The sequence below is a fragment of the Triturus cristatus genome, chromosome 2_2 (genome assembly GCF_964204655.1).
Source record: "Triturus cristatus chromosome 2_2, aTriCri1.1, whole genome shotgun sequence".
Taxonomy (NCBI): Eukaryota; Metazoa; Chordata; class Amphibia; order Caudata; family Salamandridae; genus Triturus; species Triturus cristatus.
Genome location: NC_140582.1, coordinates 484,248,173 through 484,274,381, shown reverse-complemented (window position 1 = coordinate 484,274,381; position 26,209 = coordinate 484,248,173).

The following is a 26,209-nucleotide window of genomic DNA, read 5'->3' as shown; positions in this document are numbered from 1 at the left end:
AAAATAATTATCATATGCAGTTTGAATTCTTCTAATAAACAATTTCCCTTTCTGTGGCCAATCTAAAGCCATAGTTGGACTAGCTTCTCCTTTCAAGTGTTTTTCCATTTCTACATCCCAGACTGTCTTCTCCACTTTTCCTTCAGATGCCTTTTCAGTCTCCTTTCTTCAACCATATCTAAGAATGTCTTTTCCTCTTTCTTTAAACTGCAAGTCAAGTTGTTTTTAAATATATATTCTAATGTTAGTTCTTGAGTTTCTAAGAAAAATTCACCTAATACCTTTGCAAGTTTGTTAATTGATGGTACTTGTGAAAATATGTTATCTATATCTGAAAAATAATACTCTAATTTCCCTGTTTGATAAAATAAACTAGCTATTACACTACATGGTATTCCATAAGTTACTGGAAGGTGGTGATAAGTCACTCCCTCCGATACAGAGGCAGGTAACTGCACACAAACGTAGCAGTCCCTTCCGTCCATTGTCTTTACATATTCATACAACAATTTCGAAAACACATTATTGGAAAAATCGGTTATAGACCTGTCTTTATGTAAATAGTTTTCATCTATTCTTGTCGGAACTACCTTTTGAATCTTTTCTATATTAGTTTTGTTTTCACTATGTCCTTCTATTGTATCTATAGTAACCTTAAATGAGATCACGAGAGAAAGTATGCTCCATAGAAGCATTAGTAATCCTGTACAACAACAACACATTTTACACCATCTTCTCAAAAATATACATCTACCTTTTCTACTATCTGTGTTTGCCATTTTTGATAAAATGAACAGTCTTTTGACTTAGCCTCTTCTACTTCACAACTGGTTTTTCTAACCCAAGGCTCTAAGCACCTACTTGGTTCTACCAGTTTTTGTCTTTTTCCCTATTTTATTGTCTTACCATTAGCAGCTTTCTTGTCTCATTCAGTTTGGCATCTCATCATCTTTCACTTTTCCTTCGTGATCTGAATACAGAATGGCCTGAACATCCCCTTCTTCTCCAATATCGGACAAGATATCTCTCAGGATTTCCGATTCTTCGTCCTCCTCAACCACTTCTGGTACAATTACCTCTGGATTTCCTTGGCTATCCGCCTCTTCTTTTACTTCAGGGAGGGCCACATACGTCCATTCTGGTGACTTATACTTCTGGTTAGGTTTTCTTGTTCTTTTGCTTTCTTTAATCACATTGGTTTCTTTGTCTTTAGATTCCTCCTGACTCGTCACTTCATTCACCTGTTCAGCCCTTGGTGAATTTACTCGTGTCAGTCGATATCTCAATCTTTTTATTTTATTCGGCCAAACGTCGTCTTTTGCTGCTCTTTTCAATTTACTTCCTTTATCATTCTTTTCAGTTCTCCAAGCTCTCTTTCTTAGAACTCGACCTTCAGGTGCTTCATCTTCACTTTCCTCTGACTCTGTTTCAACTTGCTTTTTACTCTCAACAGCTTCTTTTTCCACCACTTCTTTTGTTTTCCCTACTTCTGTCCCTCCTCGTATCTCCGGCACACAATCTTCCTGCTGACTACTTGTCCCTAATTCTAACTGGATGTTGGAGTTCCCTCCAGCTCCTCTGGGGTCTTCCGCAGTAATCTCTCCCTCTCTCTCTGTATCTGGCACCTGTCCATCTAAATTTGTTATTTCAGGTGGAATTTCTCTCAATCTTTCATCTGGAACTTCTCTTTCAGTAATTTCTTTTATTGTCTCTTCACTGTCTTTTTCTTTGTCTTTTCCTTGTCTTTTTCTAGAACATTGAGTTCCTTGTTCAGTCTCTGAGTCTCAGCGGGTATCAGAAATCTATAATCTTCTTCTCAAGGAAATACTTCTGGGGACAAATGTTAGACTTGGTTCTGATTTCCCCCTTTCAGGGTTTTCTTTTGTTTTTGGCTCTCCGTCATCCGATCAGTACTGGATTCTGATTCATCAAAATACTCCTTTTCTGTGCTATCCACTGGATTTGGAATTCTCAATGTATGACTTGCATGAATCCAGTTTTTCAGTCCAGCACACTTTACAGCTGTTGTGGTCAAGATGACTTGTCTTGGTTTTCCCCACCTTGGTACCAAACAGTTTCTTCTTCTGTGTACTTTTATTCTCACCCAGTCCCCTAGGCTAAGATCATGGGCTTGCTTCTTTTCAAGGGTGGTGGCATCCGCTCCAACCTGATGAAACACAGAATGAACTGCGTCAGCAAGGCTTTTACAGTATTCCAACACCATGTCATCAGTTATAGTCATCAACTTGTTGACTGGTATGAACACATGTCGCATCGCCCGTCCCATGATAATTTCATGGGGGCTCAACCCTGTAGTTCTGTCTGGAATTGATCTAATAGTCATGAGTACCAGAGGCAAGACATCAGGCCATTTCATACCTGTGGCTAAACACATCTTCCCTATCCTGTTTTTGATAGTACCATTCATCTGTTCCACCACACCAGAAGCCTCTGGGCGTTAGGCACAATGTAGTTTTTGCCGTACATATAATGCTTCACAAATCAATTTTATGATCTCATTATGGAAATGTCCTCCTCGGTCTGATTCAATTGTTACTGGGAATCCGAATCTAGGGATAAATTCCCTCAAAAGTAATTTTGCCACTGTCATTCCATCATTTCTTCTTGTTGGGAATGCTTCCACCCATCTAGAAAACAGACAGACCATAACTAGGACATACCTCAACCTGTTACATGGAGGCATCTCAATGAAATCCACTTGCATTCTGGTAAAAGGCCCTCCTTCTCCACCTATTGTTCCTAGACTCACTACTGTCTTTCTTCCAGGATTGTATTGTTGACATATTAGGCATCTCTGACAAAGACTTTCTGCTAAAAGTCTGAATTTTGCATTGTACCAGGTCTGTTTAAACGACCCGATCATAGCATCTCTCCCTATATATCCCTGACCATGATACATCCGTGCCATGGCAGACATCATGCTATCAGGCATAACTGGTCTTCCATCCCGATAGACCCACACATGAGCCTTCTCTCTTGGTGCACATCCTGCTTTTACCCTCTGCTTCATTTCCTCATCTCCTGCTTCTTCCTGCAATTGCCTCACTTCTTCCCAGGTACCCACAATGTTAGTAAACATCAAAGAACAAGAAATCACCTCTTTCTCCTTGGCCCTGTTAATGGAATTCTGATTACGTGCACAGTATTGAGCCATGTCATTGGCATATTTATTGCCAGTGGCGATGTAATCACCACTTTGACTATGGGCAGCACACTTCATAACAGCCAATTGCCTATGCAGCTGTATCGCCTCAAGCAATTTTCCAACCATTTCAGTATTCTTAATGGGAGTTCCACTTGATGTCAAAAATCCTCTCTGCAGCCATATCTGACCGAAGTCGTGTACGACTCCGAAACCATACTGGCTGTCAGTTATCACAGTCACTCTCACACTTTTCCCAATCTTGCATGCTCTAGTCAAAGCAACAAGTTCAGCTACTTGGGCCGATTTTACACCTTTCAGGTAGGACGCTTCCATCACTGCTGCAACTGTGCATACCACATATGCTGCACTCAACACTCCATCATCTGTTCTCAAACAAGACCCATCTACAAACATGACAAAATCACTTTCTGGTAAAGGTACATCTTTTATATCAGGTCGTGGTTTTGTACAGAAATCAAGTACATCCAGACAATCGTGATCTGCTTCATCTCTGACTTCTACATTCTTAGCATCAGGTAGCAATGTTGAAGGATTCACATTCAAACATCTCACAAGACTTACATTTGTTGCACCTAATATGACTTTCTCATAATTCGGCACCAATACAAAATACGTTCGCCAAAACGAAACGCAAAGATTTGCTGGCTGTCATGATGCAATGGGATGGAAAAGAAAGCATGGCATAGATCAATCACTGTATACCATTCTGCATCATGAGGAATCTGATTCAAAATCACAGATGGATTTGGTACAATAGGACAGCAAGATACAACAATTTTGTTTATCTTTCTCAGATCTTGTACTATCCTGAACTTCCCATTAGGCTTTGTCAGTCCCATAATCGGTGAATTACATGGACTGCTCATTATTTCTCTCAAAATACCTTGTCTTATCATTTTTTCAATCACAGGAGTAACTCCTTCAATTATTTCAGGTGTCAATTTATATTGAGGGACATTTGGATAACTTACTCCTTCCTTCACTGATATTTTTACTGGATCTACATTTCTCATTAATGCCACATCTTCTCCTGTGAAATCCAAAACTTCTGCTTTTACAGACTGTTTCAATTCTTTAGGAAATTCATCAGGGTTAAATACAGCATAGGTTTCAGTCACCTCATTTTCCCTGTTTGCCATTGTCATTTTATACAACACATCTTCATCTGGGGTCTCAAAGGCTATCCCATCAGGGGTAGAAAATATAGTGCAATTAATCTTACACAGCAAATCCCTACCTAATAAATTCACAGGACTGGTATTGCACACGACAAAGTGGTGCATTTCGGAAAATTTCCCTATGCTTACTTTCACTGGCTCTGTAAGATAAGTTTTAATCTGTCTGTTGGATACACCAACTACTTGAATCGTTTCATCAGAGAGAGGAAGGTTCTTAACATCAGCTGATCTGACAGTTGATCGAGTAGCACCAGTACCAATTAGGAAAGTAATACTTTCATTATTTATCTTCCCATCTACAAATGGGCCTGTCTGGTCTACTTCTAGAGTTGCGCCAAGCACGCACGTTCCTTCCTCCCTTCGGCACCATCAATAACCCTCTTCTGAATCACTCTCATCGCGTTGTAGCCAATAAAGCGAAACAGCGCTAGTGCGTGGCAGCTTATTTACCTGTTCTTCGTTGTAGAATCTCGTTTCGTTACTATATTTCTGGGAGTTTTTGCTCTGTGGAAAAGGCGGTTTTGGCACCTGATTCTGTTGGGTAACAACCTGCTGCTGTCGCTGCGGTTGACCACTCACCTCCATCTGCACCTGTGCATTCAATGATGCATTTTCATTGGTAGTACTTGGGGGAAATTTACACTCGGATTTCCAATGCCCTATTCTACCGCAATTATGACATGGGAATTTCTTTTTAGCTTCTTCTATATTAAAATTTCCCTTACTTTTCCCAGGAATTAACTTTTGTCCCGGGCCTGTACTATTCGCTTGTTCCGTTAATTGAGCTTCGCATCTCTCTGCTACCTTTACTTGTGCCCACATAGCCTTTTCTTTTAATTTTCGCAGTTTTGCTTCAATCTCATCATTGAAATATTTTGCATGTCTCAATACTTCATCTATTTTCTTATTTTGCCAATATACAGTATGTTGTTTTATCATTTCCCTAATCTCTGGACGTAGACCATATAAAAATCTGTATACAAAATGACTTAAATCCTTTTCACTCAGATTTTCATCACCACTGAACTGTTTAAAGGCCAAAATCAGCCTCTCGTAATGTGCATGGACCAGCCAAAGCAGGGAGGAGGCGGGAAGCAGCGCGAGAGGCACCAGCGCTACCCGGCCACGCCCCCCTTTCACCGGACACCTTAACTTCACCTCGCGCCTCCCGCTTCGCGGGAGACGCAGCGCCTGGACCAGCCAAAGCAGGGAGGAGGCGGGTAGCAGCCCGAGAGGCACCAGCGCTACCCGGCCACGCCCCCTTTCACCGGACTCCTTAACTTCACCTCGCGCCTCCCGCTTCGCGGGAGACGCAGCGCCTGGACCAGCCAAAGCAGGGAGGAGGCGGGAAGCAGCGCGAGAGGCACCAGTGCTATCCGGCCACGCCCCCCTTTCACCGGACACCCTAACTTCACCTCCCGCTTCGTGGGAGATGCAGCGCCTGAACCAACCAAAGCAGGGAGGAGGCGGGAAGCAGCGCAAGAGGCACCAGCGCTACCCGGCCACGCCCCCCTTATACCGGATATTGCCTGCGGATATCTCCAGCCCACGGGACGCGCATGGGCAGTGCCGGGCAAAGCCCGGGTATAGGGCGGGCCGTCTACAGCCGTCAGAGGCCGAAAGAGGTCGGGCCGGGCCACCCCCCTAAAACCTCGAAATGGGTAAGCGCAAACAAACTGCTGATATGGAGGTGGAGGGGAAGAAAGCGAAGGTTGCCAGAAAATCGGACAGCATAATCTCCTATTTGTCTACTGCAGTTGGGGCTTTAGCAAAAGAAATTGCCAATGCAGAGCAGGAACTTGGTCTGGTAACTCCCTCTTTATCTTGTGAACCAACTGACCGTGTGGCAGCGCCTCGTATACCCTTGGAGCCCGTGGTGGTTGTCTCTAATCCACCCATTGTGAGTGTCCCTGCTAACTCTACCCAGATGGGTGCTGTTAAATAGGGGCATTATGCCCATGGTAATGTAGGTCCTGTAAGGGGGGGTAAGAAGAAGAGCGTTAAACGGCCCAAATCCCCAAAAGCTCCGCAGATTACTGATGGGTCTATAGGGAACTTTCCAGTGGATTCATTGGGAGACCTAATTGCCTCACGACTAGAACCGCTACTTGTGGGCATTGCTAAAGACATTGTCGAGACTTTGAACACTTGTGTTGCCGACCTGCTTAGTAAATGTTCCAAAATTGTTTCCTCCATTAAAGATTTTAGTTCACAACAATTGGGGGTTAGTCAGGAAAGGTTTAGCTCACAAAGGGTCGACGGGGGCATGGGAGTTCCCTTTGGGCCTTTGGCCATACCAAGTCCTCGAGTGAATCGTTCTACCCCAGGCAGGTCACAAAGCGTGGGACCATCTCCCTCTGTTGTGCAGCCGCCTCTAGGCAGGCATTCCTCTGGTAACACGCCGCGGGCGGCCAGCCCTGATGCAGTCCAGCCCCCGGGTCGAAGTGTGAGGCAGGCAAGGGGCTGTTCGGTTACCCTTGACCTTCCCCCGGAAGCGGCCCCGTTGGTGGCTGTATTTGTAGGGGTCCCTCCGCTCCGTCTGGGAGTGATGGAATCTACTTATGATTTGTTAAGGGTGACCAGATCCTGGTGCACAGCCTCCAGCTGTGGGGGACTGGACATCTCCTCCAATATCATCATGGCGAGAAGGGTGGGGTGGGTTGGGCAGCGGCCAAAGCGGCTTGTGGGTGATTGTGTTATAGTCAATTTCAATAGTCCTGACATAGCAGATAGACTGTTTTGGGATGGGTCAGAGGTAGCGCTAAGGGGAATTAGACCAGTCCCCCTTGGGTTTTTCTACCCACCCCCAGCTAAATTCTCAGGTGGCAAACACAGGTATTTTGGTGTTGGTCGTGTAGCAAAAAACACTCTCCCCCTGCCACCAAGGCCACTTTTTACTCTCCGTCAGCCAACCATAGTGGGGTGTCAAAGCTCTGGGGAGACCCCAGGGCTTGGTGATTGGCAGCTATCCTCAAGTGTGCCTTTGCCCCATCCCCCTAATCTGATCCTGAACAACCGTTTTACCCCACTGTCAAACTTGGAGGCCAATGACTGACTGACAGTGTCGGAGCAGTTATCTGCACCCTGTCACGTAAACCCTGTGGGTATGCTGTAAATTAATTAGCTGGAACGTTGCTGGGATTAGATCCAAGAGAGCGGACCCAATCTGGCTTGATTATTTAGGTAATCATGACATTATTGCCATGCAGGAATCATGGGACCCGTCAAGTAACTTCTGTTTGGATGGTTATTCTAGCTATGTGCTCCCAGCAGTCACGGGTGGGGCGGGACGAGCGAAAGGGGGTTTAATATTTCTTTTTGCATTACATCTAAAGGGCACATTTACTCATATGTTTTCTGGCTCGAACAATTTTCTCTGTGTCTCCCACTCTCTGAAAATTTTACTGATTAATTTTCATAATGCTAGGGGCTGTATTGTCTTTAATCAACATGTGGTCGCTTTGCAATTTTTCATTTTAGAGTATAGCCAAAACCAAAACACTGGTTTCGAGATCGTCCTTATGGGCGATTTTAATGTTCATCCTTGTGACGCTGAGTGTTATGCGTGGGCCCACGAAGCCCATGAGGGGCCATCAGGTGCTGCGGTCTCTCATTTTGAGCACACTAAGTATGGGGAGGCCCTAGAGGATTTCCTTGCTACCATTAATATTTTTGAGCCCAATTTTATAGAGGCAGGGGGCAGGGTTACTACTTATAAAGGCACCACTTCGGGGTAAGTGATTGATTACATCTTCTTGTCTTCTGGTGCCCTATCATGGGCAAGAGCCTACAAAGCCGACCCGTCGGCCTTTAGTGACCATAATCCGGTGTATTTGGAGTTGGAAATGGCCGAGAGTCTGGGTGGCGTACGCCACGTTCGCCAGATTGACCCTCCCCTGACCACGAAAGATCAGGGCCGCAGGATCAAGTTGGTGAAGGTGGTCCCCGCAACCTTTTTGGAGGGTCTATGGGCAAAATTGGACGGACCTTGGGCCACTTGCCTCAACGAGAATTCGCCTGCGGCGGAGGTAGTCTGTGCTTTTGAAGTAATCTGTTCACAGATCTCTAGGGACCTGACTTCCACCAATATTGGGGGATGTAGCAATCCCTCAAGATGGTTTGAAGGAAGTTGCTCCAGGGCCCATAGGGTTTTGCGTCAAGTGCTAAAAAGCAGCCCTAGAGACAAGGCGGCAATTGCTGTAGCGAGAGGGACCTATAAAGAGGCTATTGCCAAACAGAAAAAGGTGATAAAAGCGGAGGCTTGGGATAATCTCCTATCCATCGATGTCTTACGGGACAGTGGAAAGTTTTGGGCTACAATTAATCATCCATTCTTTTCGGGTATCGAGGGCACTAATCTGGATTGTGTAATCCCGGACGAGCAGTGGTTTGATCATTTTAGTAACATGTATGGGGCAGGTGGCTCAAGTCACCCAAGCAGCAGTATTTCCCTTGAACCCCATTCCCTGCCTTGCTTACCCTTCGAAATTTCGGACGTGGAGAAAGCCATAAAGGAATCCTCTAGCAACAAGGCACCGTGCCCTGACGGCGTGCCGGCGGACCTATATGGCTCCTCACCTAAAGTATGGGCAAGTATTTTAACATGTTTTTAATGCCGTTTCTGGCTATAGGTTCCCTGCTTCGTGGGCTACTGCGGTCATTATCCCAATTTTTAAAAAGGGTCACCATGATGACCCCTCTTGCTATAGACCCATTTCCCTGTTAGACTCGGCAGTGAAGATCCTGGGCAGGGTTTTACTCTCTAAACTCAGGGATGGCTTAGACAGCCGGGGTGTCCTGTCTAATCTGCAATATGGGTTTAGAGAGAATAGGGGGACCTTGGATCAATGTTTAAATCTTCAGCTTTTAATTAGCAAATACACGGTGGCGAAGGAGGGGTCCCTTTTTATGGCCTTTATGGACCTGTCGTCCGCTTTTGATTTAGTTAACCAGGAGAAGTTATGGCTTAGTTTGCTAGAAATGGGTATTGATCCCCCCCTAGTGAGCTTTTTAGCAGCACTCCATCAGGACCTTTTTGCCTCAGTAAGGGTCACTCAGGACGGGAAACGCACTAAGCACTTTAGGTCAGTGAGGGGGGTGAGGCAAGGGTGTATCCTGGCCCCACTCCTCTTTACTATTTACATTAACGGCCTGGAAAAGTCCCTGGGGAACTCGAGGGTGGATGTGCCGCGTGTAGGGGATTTAGTTATGCCGGTTCTCCAATACGCGGACGATGCTGTCCTGTTGGACCGCACTGGCGTGGGGCTTCAGAGACTGCTGGATGCCTTTGGCGCCTTTATGGCCGCCTTAGACATTAAGGTGAACATAAGGAAATCTCATTTTATGGTAGTTGGGAAACAGGGCAAAAAGCCTAAACTTAGGCCTTTTTTCTGTAACGGGGAAGACATTTCGAGAGGGAAGGTTTTTTGTTATCTGGGGGTCCTCTTTGACGAAAGAGGCACTTGGGGCCCGCAAATCAAGCTTAAAAGCAACTCGGTAGCCAGGTCTACCTCAGCGCTACCAGAAGACTGGGGGCACGGCCGATGGAGGCCCTGCTGAAAGTCTATAACTCGAAATGCTTGGCCATCGCCACTTATGGTGCTGCTTTGTGGGGTTACGTCGCGCAGGACATGATTCAAGTGGTAGAAAACAGATTTCTGAGACACTTGCTCTCAGTTCCCCAATCTACTCCCACCTTCTCTATTCACTCGGAGGTTGGTTTGGGATATGTTACGGATAAACTGAAGATGGCCCCACTATTATGCTGGGTGAAAACCTGGCTTAATCAGGAAATCACTCCTAATCACATGATCCTTAACGATATTTTAGCTATGGACAGTGTTAAGAGAATGCCCTGGTTGGCATACGTTAGAGCGGCGTTCTCCTGTCTTGGGCGTCCTGAGCTTTTTTTATTCCCTCTACATATCGTTAAGGCAGATGTAGCATGGATTAAGCAGTCTTTCTTAGATAGGGTAAAACTGGATCGCGAAGAGAGGGAACTTACAAAACCAAGCGTTAGAGCGCATTATTTGCTTCTCTTATCTCCCTCTCTGGAACCCTATTTAAGTATTGTTTCTAACCCATATCATAGATTTCTACTGCTGAGATTCAGATTTAATCTGATTCATTATTCACTAGGTTTTTATCCGTCCTGGGGCAAACCTGAATGCGGCAGGCCATGTCCATGTGATAATTTCTCATACCAAGACACATTGCACTTTATCATGTTTTGTGAGTTCTACTCTGCTAGCCGGAAAAACAATTTGCTTCCAATTCTGAAGGATGCCGGCTTTTTGCAAGTTAGACCTGCTTTGTTATTTTTACAGCAGCTGAGCAGTACTCGCATTGTATTCAGTGTGGCAAATTTCCTGGTGGCAGCTGTGCGCTGCAAATCAAAATTTCTTCCAAGCCTGTGCAATCCTGATTGACTCTTTCTTTCTTTTTTTTAAAATCGTTTTTAGGCATCGTTTTTAGGTATGGTATTTTTAACCTGTGGACATGTTGTAAACGTGATGGTTTACATTATGTTAGTTGATTGTTTCATTTATTGTATGACATTTGTACTTTTATGATTTTAATTAATCGAATAAAGTGTTTTGACTGACTGACTGAATCTTTGCTTTCTCGATGTGTTCTGTCAATTTTCACCCAATCTGTCTCTTTAGGAGGTACTTTGTTTTTCAGGAAAGCAATAACCTGTTCATATTCTTCATTACCTCGGGGTCTGGAGCCCCTGTTTTTGGATCCCTAGGGTATTCTTGTGTTGGCCAGTTTATCATCAGCTTGCACTCTGTCCATAAATCCGCTGGTACTATTATGTCAAATAGACTATTCAGATCAATCCATAATACTTTAGACAACTTCACAAATCTGTCCACTTGCCTATAGCACTCGACAGGCTTTTTGCGTAGTCGAGGGAAATCTTTTGTAAATGACAAAATATCCTGCCTTGTCCATGGAACATGTACATATCCTCCTCCTGGAATTTCTCTCATGGGGCATTCTGTCACTACCTTTTCCTTTTCTCTTACAGGGAATGCTGCAAATGTTTTATCTTGGGCATCACCTCCTTTCCGGTACCACCTGCTTCTCCATTTATCCACATCTCCCCATTTTCTCAACAAGATAATTATTTCCTTAATCTGACTTATCTATCCATTTTCAATATCCTTTTCAGTGAAATCTATTCGATATGGTTTTTGGAAAGCCTTAACCTTCTCAATATCTATACCCATTTCTTCTAGCCTTTCGTGTAGATTTTTCGCTCTCCATGTCACAATTTTGCACAAAAATAGTAATTCCTCATCCTGATAAGTTTTTAATTTCTCTGTGGGTATAGTTCCTACTATTAACTCTTCCAGTACCATTCGTAATTTGGCAACATCTATTGATTGGGATTCTTTGTCTTTTCTCTGCAAGCTTCTCAACCATTCACTTAATTCTTCCGTAGATGGACCTACTGGTTTCTCTACATTGCCTCGTTCTGAATCCTTTTGTATCTCTAATATTGACTCCACTGCCATTGTATGTCTTTCTGCTAAGTTCTGGCCTAAAAATGGGTTACTTGAAACATTTGGTTCGATCATACTCATTGTCTGTCTCCATGGATTTTCATTTTGGCTCTGTTTTGGCTTCTCAACCTGTTTATTACTATTATTAGGAACTGTTAAACAATGTTCGCTATCTTTCTGTTTATCAAAAATAGGCATCACAGGGCCTATAGTCACTGGAACAATCACAGCTTCTAAATTTTTAGTCAGTTCTCTAATCTTCTCAGTTAATTCTAAGGTTGTTTTTGCTAATTCTGCCGAATTTTTACCACTTACTTTACTATCTGACTTTCTCTCTACCTCTCTAATGGAATTATTTTTCTCTAAATCTTGGGACACTGGTTCTGACTTAATAATTCGTAAAGTCTCTCATTGGGGCACTTGGCGTCAGCATTTCTGGTTCTGGTTGATACGGAGGTGGATTTTTATAAAACATGTCATCAAGAACATCATCCTCCGATTCATTCACTCCATACCCTCTTGATTCAACATCATGTCTTTTTTCTGTGCATTTTCTACCTCCAATTTCTTCTGCAGTTCTTACGGGAAATAGACCTTCAGTCATACTCGCATTCCGCCACCTTCTCATTCTGTCATAATGATTCTCATGTCCATATGATCTACCAAACATGTACCTATATCTTCCGCCACTCCTCTGTCTCTCTCTGTCATGCATTTCATCTTCCCATTCGGTCAATGCTTCAAACTGGTAAGGTATTAATCTTTATTTAGATATAACACAGATATCTTTAAAAGAAATTACAAAATTCACATTAAAAACCAACTGTTTTAAAATACAAAAAAAGCAAGCAGCAGTTCAGTAACCATAATAAAAGTAGAGATCTTCTACATCCTGAACCACCTGATTCAATGACATTTGGATAATAGCAGACATTTAAAAAGTAATGTACAAAACTATTCAGACATTTTTTTTGTTTTTTTGTTACACTGACTATAAAAATACAACATACTTATTAAAGACATGGCAGTGTTCTTTGGAATACAATTTGATGAGTTAACCTGTCAGATTGCAGAGCATGATAATCATTTCATTTCATCTTCCTTAAAATTTTTATTAGCAAGGCCTCTTTTGCACAAAATTACGATATGCTTGCTGAATAAAAGTTATTAAACCCAGGTTTAAATCTGTATTTTCGAGGTTCAGGGCCGCGATAATGGCTTGCCTACATGTCTGAACACCCAGCCTATTCCACTCTAATTTGAGTTTGCACCTGCGTTGAGAATTAAAGGCTGGGCAAAGACCAACCAGATGTAACAGAGTTTCGGCTGTCTTGCCACACCCTCTACAGGTTACATTTTCCGACGTGCGTCGCCAAGGGGGCAAATCTTGCAAGAAACGCCAGTCAACCATTCTGATTGCCATAAAACTACGTCAGTCTTGGTCTCGGTTCTAGATTCATCATTTTCTCTCTCAGATTTCTCAAAACTGCTAAATTAAATTAACAATGCTCTGGAAATGCCAAGACTCCGTTGTTCTTGGTATATTTTACCCAATTGTCAAATCAAATACAAGAATGATATCCATATTTTGCAACCATAAAGGATGCAGGGGTTTTCAGCGGAGGAAGTAATTGTCCTTCCCTAGTCACAATCGGTTTGTCCTTTTTAAACCACTTTTTAATTCTCCCAAACCAGGACTTTTTCTCCTTTTCTAGTGGATCGTAAAACATCTTTTCTGTCTTCCGTGTATCGCTAGTTTCTCCTTACGACTGTACCGCTATTCTTGACCAATCGTAGCGCGACTCACACTAATGCACCAATCCAGAGCGTCTTCGTCACCTTTGCAATTCTCCAATCCCAGCGCCACTCACACTAACGCACCAACCCGGAGCGTCTACCTCACCCTGTAATTCTCCACTCCTAGCGCGGTGTACACTAATACACCAATCAGGAGCGTCTACGTTTCTAATCGACTGGCCAATCCCAGCGCGGTCTTTCTGACGTCAGCAGCCGCTGCTGCAGCTCCTGCTCCTGTTGACCCCTCCTTTACAAAATTCTCTCGGTAAGCTTTTTACGTTTTTCAAATTTACAAACCTGTTAGTAACAACACAAAAACACCACCATTGTCAGCTTTGCTAACCAAAGAATAGCAAAAGACCTTTCCCACAAGAATTCCGTCTTTCCCGAGAGCAGCGCTTACCTCTGCCCTACTACGGAATCGTTACTTACGTTTATAAAGTAGCACATCCCTCTACCTTACCCTTCTAACAAGCATTAGCTAACTGTTTCTCTAGAATTAAGACACCTAGTTGGAGACCCAATGCTCCTGAGAAATTAAACCAGAGTTTCACAACTAACCAGAATGCCTTTTCATTCACGCACTTTCACACGGAAAAATTTAGTACATTCACACAGAATTCTGTCTTTCCCGAGAACAGCGAACAGTCTGTCCTACTACAGATTTATAACACTCGTTAACAAAGTAGCACTTCCCTCTACTCTTTCCTTCTAACAAGCTTAGAGAATACCTGCTACCTTTCCAGTGATAAGTGTTATCAGAGTACCTTCTGGCCTCCTGGTACCTAAGACCAAAATTTCACAGGTAACCTTCGCTATCATACACACTTTCATACAGGAGATATTGCTAATGGCAACACACGACGATGTCACCGAATCGAACCCAGACAATGTGTTGTGCAACTTCAATCGTTACACGTTTCCCCCTGTGTACCTACAGGGCAACAACAATTCCGTCTTTCCCGAGAGCAGCGCTTACCTCTGCTCTACTGCGGAACCGTTACAAACATCCGACTTCCTACATCCCAGAAGCCGTGCAGACAACATAGAACTTGACGCGACTCAACATGGAGTGTTAATACATAAACCAGTACCAATCAATAATCAATATCAATAAGCAATGTACAAGCAATAATCACCTAAACCAAAACAATAATAACCATCATCCTGCTACCAGAAAAACTGATGCAGCGTAGAATTTTAAATCCTCCCTTCGTCACAGACCAAATATCACACTAACACATTCACTCAATGCATTCATTGGTGGAGCCCATAACACCAACACTCACACTTTTCTGATCTGCTCTTACGGGAGAGATAAGTGTTCCAAACGCTGACATGAAAGGAATACCTTATTACCTAAAGAAATTAAATTACATAAGCATTCACTAAATATCCTTAGTCCAGCACATCTTATACCTGAACCTCGAGATATTCCTTCCACTTGGTCTATAGATCAAATTAGTTGAGTTGGAAAAAGTGATTTTAATCCTCTTTAATTAAGACTCTCTGTTTTCCGTTTTTACTGATTTTTACAGATAAATACAGACAGAAAACCATTTATTTTCCTGTCTGTATTTATTTTTAAATGTGGATAAAAACGGAACTATGGGTTGTTTTTGAGTGACTCTAAATTCTGTCAATCATGACTGCCAGGCCTATAGCTGTGCGGATTGACAAAAAAGGGGATACAAAAAAATAGGGATTTTAGTAAATAGCCTTAAACAGCAGTAGATTAGCACATCCTTGATACTATAATGTACGTATTTTCTTATATTTTACCATCTAACTGTGTATATATCATTGAAACCTGTCAGGCGTTGAGGCACGAGTGCACATTAACTGGTTAAATAAATGCAGAAATATACACATTTCAGCTTAATTTTTTCACAAAACCTAAAATATATATGGATAAATACAGGTAAAATGAGCAAAAAATAAATATGGATAAATACAGACAGAAATGACAAAAATATAAATACCATAAAACCGGGAGCCCTATCTTTAATCTACATTCAAATCTTAATCTATTCCCTTTCAATAATAACCCAACACATTTGTTTGTTTAATCAATAATATTGTTTATCTAATTAATTGCAAAATTTAAATGAATCATTATTCAAACCACAGAACACCATATTTACCTAATCTGGCTATTAGTCATCCTCTAAGTCAATCAAGTCGTCATGCAGCACGCTACAGTCCCAAAGATTGGGTCGAGGACCAGAAACATGCAAATATCGATCAATGCCCATAGAGTGTTCGAAATCTGTAATTCATCAGGAAATTGGGCAGCAATTCAGTCCATCAAAGATTCAGGGAAAACAGCTGTCCTGCAGGGTCACCGTCCTCTCCGTCAGCATAACGTCAGGAAAAGGAAAAGGTTTTCGCAACTCACTACTCTACCATCAATTTATAATAAAATTGATGTCAAAATGTAACATTTGCTTAGTTTGGGTTCTTCTGATTGGTTGGTTAAGATCGTCCGTTTCGGTTTCCCAAAGTCTATGAGGTCACACTGTCAGGCATGATCCATCCAGTTGTGAAAATTGTCCATTGTTAAAGTTCTTGACCGAAGTCCAGTCGCGACCTTGGTCGGGTACAGAATGTGGAGGTCATGTTGAGGCCACTTGTACAGGAGCCTGGGACATGCGCACTTGGTCTCAAACCTCGTGGAATGGTAGCTGTCTCGTCGTGTACTTTAGTCGGCCATTTTGTCGTAGGCCCAATCGGTCAACTTAAGCAAAACAAACACAAAAAGTAATTAAAACATGGAAATAACGAATAAAATGTTAAACCCTCACTAATTCCCCTATGTGTATGTAATTATCTAGCATAATAGCGACATTTAAAGCGTTTATATTCACCCAATGATGTCATCTGGTGCAACTTACAATTACGTCACAAAAGCAACATATATCATGCAATATTCTATTTTTCTAGTATTAGTATGCGTACGTATATTAGTTTACAGATTATTTTAGCCAGGCAAACTGAAAATCCCACGTGTAATTTTTACATTAGTAAGGTTGATTAGGTATCACTCAAATATATTAGTATTATTTCAATTAATAGATTATTCTAATTAGTATGAACATGCAGAAATGGGGGGGGGTATACAACATTTTGTACTACCCGCTCCATCACCTACACCATCAAACTAGACCTAAAAGTGTAAAGCAGGTTTTCCCCTGGAACCGGCTTACTTCACTTAGGAATGACCTGTCTTAAAAGGGGGTAATTTTAGGACAAAGAAGTTAAATGCCATTTTTGAAATTGTATAATACAAAAAGTGCTGGACTGCTGCTGATTAATTGCCATTCTATCGTTTTTGCTACTTTAACTATAGCACTGACATGACCTGTGCAACTTTTTAATTGACGCTGAAAGCTTATTATTGGTAGTTGTAATATATAAAGTCCTATTATTTCAAGGATAATAAGGTATCCAAATAAATTTTCTAATACTACAACATTTTGCCCTTCTAGTGAAGTCCTCCTTTGTCTGTATGGCCTTATGACATTATTGCAAATGGAAGGTGGGGATTTCACTCATTGCTTTCTTTGAGTGACTCTGTGCTACCTGCACACCAAAGCCATCTCAAGGATAAAAACATGTCAGCCTCACGTTGCGCCAAGCCAATGGGAAACATAAATGGACCTATTGCTGATGTGGATGGTTGGAGGAGAGATATCTCCTCACGTGGAATGATTTGGGAAAATGGGTCCATACTGTGCATTCTGCAGTTCATTTTGAAGAACACAAGTTAAAAATCCATAGATTTTACAGGACGTTCTGTGGGAAATACATCAAATATCCCAGTACTTAAAAAACGTCACATACTTGAACATACCCAGAAATAATATTTCTTTAAAGAGGAAAATAATGTTTGTGCCTGTGGGAAATGTTGTTTTCAGGACGATAATAGATGCACAACAAACAATTAATGGTGCCACAGGAGAAGTAGTGCATATAAAATGAAACAATGTGATAAAGTAGAACAAACACCAATCAAAAATGATCTACCAAAAGAGACAAGGCCACTTTTATTTATAAACCGAGCTGGCACATTTTAACCATCACCTCTCCTTTGTCAGTTAATAGTGCAAACATATTGCATACTTTAAAACACTATAAATATTAGCAGAGTCAATGTTAATTTTTGCCGGTGTGCTGTCATCATGTGCCAGGGCGGATCGGAAATATTTTTCAAGATTGCTTATATATTCAATAGCGTGGTCAATGATATTGAAGGGTTGTTCTATTATTTTAGGATGTTGCTGCTACTAATATAAGCAAGCCTGCTTGATTAAGGCAGAGTGCTACTCTAACAGCAGCCTGTCTTGAGCAACTCGATTAATGATCAAAAAGGCCATTGCTTCTCAAGGTGGTAGCGTTCTGTTGATGGTGTCAGAAGGCTACTAAGGGCAATACAGCTGTTTCTCAAAGTGTAAACTCTTGCATAGGTCCCTTGCTACCCTTTGTTACTGATCTTACAAGCTCATACATCAGTGAATAGGATATCAATTAAGTCACAGATACTGCCAGATGCTAGATTTCATACAGCTCTAGTTCAGTAAACACACATTGCTGAGCCTATTTGTGTTTTGCTCAAAGGCTGTAACGTGCACTTGAAAGTACAGATCTTAACAATGCTACAGAGACTTTAGCATGGGAGGCTCAGATGTAATTAGTAGCTACTCTAGATATAGAGCTTTTAAACTCCTCAACAAGCCTTACAACTAATTACAACTATAGTTAGTAACGGACCAAGATGTAACCAGGTACCAATAACCTTTATAGTAGCAGTAAGAAAGTAAATAATTAATAGGGATGGATGGAAGTGCTAAAGTCACTAACCTGCTAAGTACATTCAGAGGTTTAAGTAATTTAAACCTGAGCTCAACACCTGGTAGCTATGGCACAGAGCAGAAAGACTTAATTTAAAGAAAATGCGGAAAACGTTTAGAAGTACCAAAACAGATAAAAAGTCAAAAAGACAAAACAAGAAAAATCCCACTCCACTTTAGAAAAATAGAATACAGTGGCTGTTGAGAATCTCTAACCGGGAGAACTGTGGGGCATATCAGCAAGGGCCGGCGATAATTATCGCTAAGTGCACTTAGTGCTAGGATAATTATCACCAGCTATCGCTGAGATAGCGTGCTATCAGCAACGCTTATCTCAAAAGCAATAAAATTCCTCGCGCTAACAGCCCAAAGTGAGATTATCGCTGGAAATCCAGCGATAATCTCGCACATTTTGGCGTTAGCTTGCTGATAAGGCAGGGCATACTTAGCCATTATATCCACCTTACATTGGATATAATGGCTAAGTCAGGGTGAAAGCAGGCGTAAGGAAAGTAGCGTTAACTGTGGTTAGCGCTACTTTTCTTATCGCTATGCCTGTTAGCGATTCCCTTGATAATTGGAGAAATGTAGGTTAGCGCCATTTCTCCAGTTATTTTGGGACGGAACGCCCACTTGGTATCTCATTAGAGATACAAAGGTGGGCGTTATGGGAAAGGGAGCTAAAGCAAGGAATCACTCGTTAGCGTGACCTTGCTGATTAAGCGATAAAATTATCGCCGCATTTCGTCCCGGCAAAGTCTCACAGTAGCTGAATTAATTTGGGTGGATGGTCCCTGTGCCCCAGAAGCTTGAAATACAAAAACTTTCTTAAGTCTCAACTTTTTCAAAATTGTTAGAAGAAGTCCAGTTAGAGACAGTGAAGGACATTTAGACCTCAGGGACAGCACCTAGGGGCCGAGACTCTCTCCAGCACAGGACACCATGAGGGTCCAGTTCAAGTCCAGTTGCAATTGGTTACTTGAGCACTTCAGGAAACAGATCACTTGCACCTTGTTGTGTCCCTGTAGCCACACAACAGGTAAGCCAAACTGGCCCTTGGTGTCCACTTCTTTTTCCTGGGTACAAGTGGGAGAAGGTGCTCTCATAGGTCTCATACAGGAGGTGCAGTCCGTCTTTTGTTCTTCCACAGGTCCAGAACATTTTCTGGTTCTGAGGAGGGTGCCTTGGAGTGCCATATTTATGGTTGTCACTAGCTAGTGTCTGGAGTGACTCCTGGTTCCTTCCAATCTAATGGACTACAAGTGTCCAGAGGCAGTCCTACCCACTTTTACAGCAGTCTACAAGGCTCTCCAATTGCCGGGGCCATCCTACCTCAGGACGGGTGGCCTTTAATTGGTATCCCCCTATGAGGTCCCTGAGATCTGCGGGTCGATAGAAGGTGGTTGTCGCTAGGTGCAGGAAAGCTAGGTGGGGAGAAAGGGTTACAACAGGGGAGGCCACCAGGATGTGAAATTCCCTCCCAGAATGCACCAGGAGTTTAAATACGTACCGTATATTCGGTAGGCAAGTAAAAACTTGGTTATTCTCAAATGAGCCCTCCCTCTGAGTCGGCGAATTGTTTTGGTTCTCTCTGCTCAGGGTTTTCCCCAGTCACACAGTTTCATTCAGCTCAGCGCTTAGATGTCTTCTGGTTTTACGCACTTTTGAAATACTACAATTACAACTACAGTTAATGTTTGTAAGATTCCATAGTGAATCTTACTAATGACATCCAAAATGGCAAAATCCTTTTTCCTGTGTGCTGAGCCTCTGTGCCCACTCAGAGGTGTGGCCAGAGGAATAAGTAATTCACTCTGTTGTGGTCACTGAAAACCAGTTCTGGCCTTAGCTCCCCTCCCACTGGGTTTGGAGTCAACCTGGCTGAGGTAACAACGTTTTTTCTTCTCCCTGTCCTGCCTTACATTTACTTGAGAAAGGGAAGGCCCTTTATAAGTTAATGAAGTTCCAGGGTCCACCCTGGACTTCCTGAAAGGGGAAGAAAAAAACACACCACACCCAGGTCATTGTTACTGCTTTTTCAGACCTCATTAATATCAAGTACTGACTGGGCAGCTGCTGGGGAGCTAATGCAAATTGGCCAACAGGAGCGGCAGGCAGAGAAAAGGTAACTCTTTAAAAGTTACTTTTCCTAAATATTTGTTGAAACTCCACTTTCACCATTGAATTGAGCTTTTAATAAACATTAAACACAGTTATTGAATCATTTTGTCTAGCTTTGTCCAGAGATAGCAGTATTACCACTGTAATATGCACTCTAGTTTTCCTCAAAGGACAGCCAGAGCCTTCCACAATAAAAATAGCTTTTGGGGGCTTGCCACAGTAAGGACATGATAACATTACATTTACATACGTCCCACTTACAATACCATACACCCTACCTTAAGGGTCACAAGTCCTACATATGGGTGACTTATTAATATTTAAAATGTAGGTTTTCCTGGTCAAAAGGGGTATTTTGAGAAGTCAGACTGAAGTGTTAAACTGCAGCAGGCAGGCTACATTGGTAGGCCTGACGCCATGTTTTCCTTTTCACATTAGTGTATGGCACTATAAGCACTAACAGTCCATATGTGACATTTAACACATATCATGGGTGAATTTCTGCAATATGCTGCATGGCCTTATAGGAGAGTTAGATATGTCAATCAGGGCTTAACTAATTTTTACATGTTTTAGTGGTGAAAACACAAGCATTGGGAACTGGACAGTAGTACCCCAGTGTGCAGGATCAAAAAAACTGCAATACAATTCAGCACAAAATAGGGTGACTGAGAAAGAGTGGCCATGTTGTCACAGTAGGTGTAGTTGAGCAAGCTTTCAGTAAGAATTATTTAATTTTCATGAGTGATTTGAACATACCAAAAAAGTGGAAAGTGGTGTGTTTTGACCAAATCTGGCAAATGTCATTGGCAAGGGTTTGAGGGTAGGTATATCAACCTCAAGACAAACCACTGCCTGAATCATATATGAAAGAAACAGAGGCATATTGCCTACGTTTTTATGATATGGCCTTGTAACACCAATGAGTGTTCTTATTTCCTCACTTGGCTTCACAAACAAAGCCCTGTCTTTACCTTCAATTTGGATACACAGAGGAACTCCATTAGTTACCTAGATTTCATATAAAACCTCTTGAACAGATACCGCCCTGTTTAGGAACCAACTGAAAGGGATTTACTATGTTTATATAGCAGTCATTACCCTTGTCCTTTACACTATAACTTGCCCTGTGTGAGTCCTTGGACCTTAGGTGCAATTGTTATTTTGGGATATTTTTTTCAAAGAATTAACCATTCTTTATGAGTTGCCCACAGAAAGAGGTTAATCTTGGTGTTTTGTAAGATGAGCACACAAAAAACTTACTTCACCCATGTAAATAGCTCTGGCCGCCTTTCCACAAGAAATTATACACGTGCATTGTGTCATTAGGATACATCAGAAAGGAAAATGATCTTTATCTTAAAATGCTCTGAAAAATGGCAATACATATAGTAAAAGCACATTATCCTTATACAGGTCAATGCTTTCATCACAGCTTGTTCGGGTTCATGCTGGGTTTTTTGTCAGTTGAAGCGTGTTGGGGCAGTAAGCGCTACAGAAATACAATTTACAATAACAATAATTGTTATGTCCCCTTTTATGACTAAGACGAAAACATTTGAGCATGAATTGATTGAGATGTTGTCCGCAAAGCAACAACATCTCCATTAGCCCCACCTCCGACCCACAATGGACCGACCACCACTGCGTCCACTTCTCCTTCACCAAACCCACCGTACGCCACCAAGCCTACCGCAACTATCGCAAATGCTGAAACAAGATCATCGAAGACCAGCTCACCAACTACCTCAGCAAGACCCCACCACAGACATCCACGGATGCCAACACCGCAGCATGCAACTTCCACTGCTGGATCTCCGACAGCACTAACACATTGGCCCCCCTCAAGAAACCTCAGGCAAACAGCCCTCCAAAAAGGCCAGCTGGTTCTCCTCTGCCATCCATGAGTCCAGGCGCACCTGCAGATGGCTTGACAAATGATGGAGGAGCAGGAAGATCATAACAGACTACGCAGCTTTCAAATTGGACCGTCACCGCACACCACTGCCTCATCAGAACAAAAAGGAAGGCAGTCATCGAGGAATACATCAATGCAAACACACACAACAGCAAAGAACTCTTTACCATAGTCAGAGAATTCAACAAACACAGCACAGAGAAAGCAGACATTACCCTGGCCCAAGACCTCTGTGACAACCTCGCCACCTTCTTCCACCACAAGGTCAAGGTGATCTACGGCAGGTTTGCAATCCAAGACTCACCCACCCCATCTGCAACCACCGTACTCAATGGATCCAGCCACCGGCATACCTTGACCAACTGGACTACCCGTACCTCTGATGACACCCTCAGAATCATCAAGAGCATCCACTCCTGAGCCCTCTCAGATCCCTGCCCTCACCACATCTTCAACAGAGCAGGCACCTCCATCACTCCCAAACTCTGCTGCACCATCAACTGTTCCATCGAGTCTGCAACTTTTCCAAAATACTGGAAGCACACAGAGATCAACCCCCTGCTGAAGAAACATTCTGCCAACCCGACAGACCTCAAGAACTATGGACCCATCTCTCTGCTCCCCTTCCCCGCCAAAGTCATCGAGAAAGCCAACAACACCCAATTCTCTGAGTTTGCCAAACAAACAACATCCTAGACCTCTCCCAATTGGGCTTCAGAAGCAACCACAGCACTGAGAATGCTCTCCTCACCGCTACAGATGAAATCCACACCCTCCTTGACTGAGGTCGAGACTGCAGCCCTCATCCTCCTGGACCTCTCGGACACCTTCGGCACCATCTCCCAACACAACCTCTGTGCAAGACTCCAGAACAGTGGCATCCACAACAAAGCCCTTGAATGGATCCACGCCTTCCTCACCGGCCGAAATCAGAGAACTCTGTTCAAATCAGGACTCACACAGATCAGCTGTGGAGTGCCTTTGGGATCCTTTATGAACCCCACCCTCTTTAACCTCTGCATGGCCCCACTTGCAGCCATTGTCACAAGCCACAGACTCAATATCGTCTCCTACGCTGAAAACACCCACCTGATTATCTCCCTCACAGATGAACTCACAGCCGCCCTGAGCAACTTCCACAACAGGATGAAGGCAGACGCCACCTGGATGTAGGACAGCTGTCTCAAGCTTAACTCAGACAAAACCGAAGTCCACATCCTGGGCTCTTCCCTCTCCACCTGAGGCGACTTGGTGGCCCGCAGCACTCGGAATCCCGCCCAACACCACGAACCATGCACAAAACATCTGCATCATAAAGAAACATAAGAGGGCCCCTGAAACAGGATAATAGAGAGAGCAGGGGAAATACAATAGCTAACAACAAGAACAGTCTCCCTAATTATTACTTTCAAAATGGTAGTATATCCATAAATTCACATGTCCCACATTTTCAAATACATGTAAAACATTAATAAAAATGACACGTAGATATCACGTATGAAGAGAAATTATCATAAAAGCCACATTAATGGACATCATTGTTATGGAGCCCCATAATCATGATGAGAAGACCAATGCACAGTGTGTAATTACAAACTTCAAAACAGACATAAAACAATAAGTCAAGTACATACAGAAAACAACAGGACAAAAATTAATAATATCATACACAAAATATACAATACAAGTGATTACAAGTACACAGGAAATGTGCCGATGCGCGTTTCTGAGGTGGGAAATTTATTTGCCAATTCCGTCATCAGGGCGCTGAAAAATCAAGTAGGGTGGTGGCCAACAGCCATCCTGGATACAGGTACTATTGCTCAATGTCCAATAAAGGGGCCTCAATATAAATGCATACTACATACGTTTAATGAATGCAATGTCATCTGGTAACAGAATCTGATGAAGCTGTTACATGGCAGTGAAGATGGAACCCCTTCCCAAGCAACGAGGTACTCAAAGTTGCTATGCCTTAAAAAAGAAACGGACCACTTGAATAAGGATCCACGGATAGAGGTACCAATTTTAGAGTCCAGAATATAATAAAATTAGTAGGTCACAGAACGAACTACACAACAGGGAGAGCTGGGTGCCAATGAAAATAAGAGAAGTCGTCTGCCCTGGGATCAAGAGCCGTCTGACATTAGATGGGGAGCTCAATGAAGTCTGCTCCTCCTCACAACAGATAGTATTTGGCGGTGATCTATGCTGTCCACACAGCAGAGATTCACATCTGCATCATCCTGGACTCCTCAAGCTTAATGATCCGCCAAATCAACACCGTCATGTCTGACTGCCTGCACACGTTCTGCCTCCTTTGTAAGATCTTCAAGCGTATCCACACAGAGTCCAGGAAAACGATCACCCATGCGTTCGTCAGCAGCAGGCTCGATTACGGCAATGCATTCTATCTTGCCACCACCCAGAAACTCCAAAACAAACTGCATACTGTCCAGAATGCCTCTGCTAGACTCATCCTGACATCCCACACCACAGCCACTTTACCAGCCACCTGAGAGACCTTCACTGGCTACCTTTCAACAAAAAATAACCTTCAAGCTTCTCATACACGTCTACAAAGACCTCCACAATGATGGACCTGCATTCCTCAACCACCGCCTCTCCTTCTACACCCCCACCAGACATCTCCGATCTGCCCAACTGGCCCTGGCCACCTTGCCACAGATTCGCAAGACCACGGCTGAAAGAAGATCCTTCTCCTACCTCCCGGCGAAGACCTGAAACTCCCTGCCTCTGTTCCTCACGCAATCACCATCGCTTCAGCAATTCAGGAAGGACTTCAAGACCTGACTCTTGGACTGATCCGCAGACCCAGACCCTCCTCCCCAGCGCTTAAAACCCTCATGGGTGAGTAGTCATGCTTTATAAATCCTTGACTGATTGATTAGACATACACTAAACCATCACACAAATTCAGAACTACATATTTTATTTACTCCATATTGTGATCCTAGAACCTTCTATGAGGGAGCCAAACCACACAAACAGTAGAAAATGTATAGGCCAGCACTGCAGCAGATTTAGCTGTAACACCCAAATGCTCATTTTATCCAGCATTATTACAGTAGAAAATCCTCAGTAAATAACCTCCTTCGGCAAGGAATTTAACCCATTTCTACCGCATTAAGATATGGCAATGTCTTTGATATTAAAGATTGTTTGACATCATTCAGCTTCTCCACTTTGCGCAGCATGGACTAAATGGGAACCCAAATGGCACATAGACAGCCCTCCATTCACATAAAGTAATGTCCCTCATGATTGAACGTCTCGATGTCCATTACAACACTAAGAGATGATGACGGTATGAGGACTTTTCTTTCTGACCCTTGTCTGTCATATGGTCCTAAGCACCATAGATCTCTGTATACACATTTCACTCACTGTATAGTTCTTCATACGAATGATGGAGTCCCTTTTTAAAAAAAATATTTTGGTCATGTGTTTAATTAAATAATCTTCATGGTTTTGCTTACGTGCGCAATTTAAAACAAGCACTGTTAACAGCAATCCCTGATTCAAAACTGCTTACCAATAGTCTTTCCTGTTTGATTCTGAGAAAAAATTTACTTTTTTACTATAACTTGCATAACTGTGGGATTGGTTCTGCATAGCCCTCCCAA